The sequence below is a fragment of the Girardinichthys multiradiatus genome, chromosome 23 (assembly GCF_021462225.1).
Source record: "Girardinichthys multiradiatus isolate DD_20200921_A chromosome 23, DD_fGirMul_XY1, whole genome shotgun sequence".
In the NCBI taxonomy this organism is placed as follows: Eukaryota; Metazoa; Chordata; class Actinopteri; order Cyprinodontiformes; family Goodeidae; genus Girardinichthys; species Girardinichthys multiradiatus.
The window spans coordinates 35811347-35814153 of record NC_061815.1 but is presented as its reverse complement, the minus strand read 5'-3'; the positions used below and the strand labels follow the sequence as shown (position 1 = coordinate 35814153).

General features: G+C 43.4%; 1 long non-coding RNA gene across 1 annotated transcript; it reads right to left on the bottom strand.

The window, feature by feature from the left end:
• Nucleotides 1–304: 304 nt before the first annotated feature.
• LOC124860039 lies at nucleotides 305–1290 on the bottom strand. Its single transcript, XR_007036260.1, has 3 exons — nucleotides 1176–1290; nucleotides 966–1087; nucleotides 305–811 (listed from the first exon to the last, which is right to left on the bottom strand). It is a non-coding gene; the product is annotated as an uncharacterized LOC124860039 (long non-coding RNA).
• Nucleotides 1291–2807: the final 1517 nt, after the last annotated feature.

The following is a 2807-nucleotide window of genomic DNA, read 5'->3' as shown; positions in this document are numbered from 1 at the left end:
ATCATAGTCTGGATTTGTAAAAAAATCTGGTGTTTACAGAACAATGGATGCGTCTTAGAATAACTTCCATCACAAAAGTCTTTGTATCTGTCAGGTCTTGATGTACACGTTTCCCCAAGCAGATTACAAATATCAGAAATTCGCCAGATACATTTTATCGTTTACAAAATTGGCATGTAAAAAAATTTATTGTTCACTGGGACTTGATCACAAGTAACTGTTTATTTTGGCTTGTATCAAATCAAATTTCTAGAAATTTTTCGACTGGCTCCACAACACCCCATTTTTTGTTGTTGAAATAATTCAGTTTTTATTTTCAGTACTGAAGTTAATAAATGGGTTTTCAAAAGTCTGCAGATCTTTTCCAATGGAGCTCTTTCAGGATTATCTTAAGGCACATTAGAGTACCTGCTGCTTAACCTGAGAGTGCAGTCCACTAGCAAGATCTTCCAAATCACCAACAACTGATGAAACACTATTTGCTATGTCACTTCCTTGTAGTTTAGCAATAATTGATGCACAAATATTTTCTATCATTTCTTTGTTTCTTTGGCCTGATTCATTGTCCTCAAAACACTCAGACTCTGGTTGTGATTTGCACGAAGGTAAAGAGTTGCCAAGGACTTATCGTATGACAGGTTGAACAAGTAGTGGGATTTAAACAGTTCATAAAATGCACCCAACGAGCTAGTGGCTTGGCAGGGGATGAGCTGTTTGTCCACAACAATGTAGAAAGTGTCAATCCAACAGCAAGGATGTCTGGTTGTCTACCATCTCTTCTCCTAAGGTGTTCATCCAAGCTGCAGCATGACTGAAAACAGAAGATAACACCATAGACTGACAAGTTTTTAACTGCTCACTTGGGTCTTTACACCAAAAACTTCAAGTTGTTTTCTGGCAAATTTCAAATTGAGTTTATACATATAAAAGTGCTGGCTAATTGGATATAAACAACACCTGCATACCTTGTGAAAGTGCAACATTTTGTCCACTGCATCACCGGGGCTTATATTGGTCCTCTTCTGTACAGCTGTGGGTGGCAAGAGACAGAAGAGCAACAGCAGAGAAGCCATGTCACTGTCCCAGGCTATCAGGATAAAAAAGGGTGAAACAAGCTATTATCATCAAGTTAGAATGCACAAAGAAATAAAAATCAATCATGTTGATTAGCTTACTGGTGTCATCGTTTTCTGTCAGTTTCTCAGCAGCATTTAGAAGGTGGCACAACTCAAATGACTGAGTCAGGTGTTTGGCCTCATTGATAACCTTGGGAATGAAAGTTGTGTCCCATTTCTCAAGTATCTCGGGGGCTGTTTCAACTCCAAGCAGCAGAACAAAGTCTTAATTCAGCTGTTAATCATATAAGCATATAAATGCACAAAATTCCAAAAAGGTCAGAGTAGTGTACATTCAAGCAACAAAAAGTGTGTATATAAATGAAATGGTCAACTCAGCTACCCTTTCATATCTAAAAAATGTGGAAATGTTTTAAATACATCTGTGGTTCTCTCTGGGTCATGCACAAGGTCTTGGAGATATTTAAAGGTCATCTTCATCTTCTGAAACACACTTGCCTCATCCTGAGAGTGAATGAGAAATGACATGGCTTCCCTGCAGGCATCTCCATCAAGCTGCTCAGTCAAAGTGGCTGCCAATCTTTGGGGCTTTGGTCCTTGTGCTTAAGCCACTGTAGCCATCTTGGCTGATCTTTTTACCATATTTATGGATATACACTGCTCAAAGAAATAAAGGGAACACTTAAACAACACAATATAACTCCAAGTAAATCAAACTTCAGTGAAATCAAACTGTCCACTTAGGAAGCAACACTGATTGACAATCAATTTCACATGCTGTTGTGCAAATGGAATAGAGAACAGGGGGGAATCTTTGGCGATTAGCAAGACACACTCAATAAAGGAGTGGTTCTGCAGGTGGGGACCACAGACCACTTCTCAGTACCTATGCTTTCTGGCTGATGTTTTGGTCACTTTTGAATGTTGGTGGTGATTTCACACTCGTGGTAGCATGAGACGGACTCTACAACCCACACAAGTTGCTCAGGTAGTGCAGCTCATCCAGGATGGCTCATCAATGCGAGCTGTGGCAAAAAGGTATGCTGTGTCTGTCAGCGTAGTGTCCAGAGCCTGGATGCGCTACCAGGAGACAGGCCAGTACACCAGGAGACGTGGAGGAGGCCGTAGGAGGGCAACAACCCAGCAGCATGACCGCTACCTCCGCCTTTGTGCAAGGAGGAACAGGAGGAGCACTGCCAGAGCCCTGCAAAATGACCTCCAGCAGGCCACAAATGTGCATGTGTCTGCACAAACGGTTAGAAACCGACTCCATGAGGACGGTATAAGGGCCCAACATCCACAAATGGAGGATGTGCTCACACCCCAACACCGTGCAGGACGCTTAGCATTTTCCAGAGAACACCAGGATTGGCAGATTCGCCACTGGCGCCCTGTGCTCTTCACAGATGAAAGCAGGTTCACACTGAGCACATGTGACAGACGTGACAGAGTCTGGAGACACCATGGAGAGCGATCTGCTGCCTGCAACATCCGTCAGCATGACCGGTTTGGCAGTGGGTCAGTAATGGTGTGCAGTGGCATTTCTTTGGAGGGCCGCATGGCCATGTGCTCGCGAGAGGTAACCTGACTGCCATTAGGTACCGAGATGAAATCCTCAGACCTCTTTTGAGACTATATGCTGGTGCGGTTGGCCCTGGGTTCCTCCTAATGCCGGACATTGCTAGACCTCATGTGGCTGGAGTGTGTCAGCAGTTCCTGCAAGATGAAGAC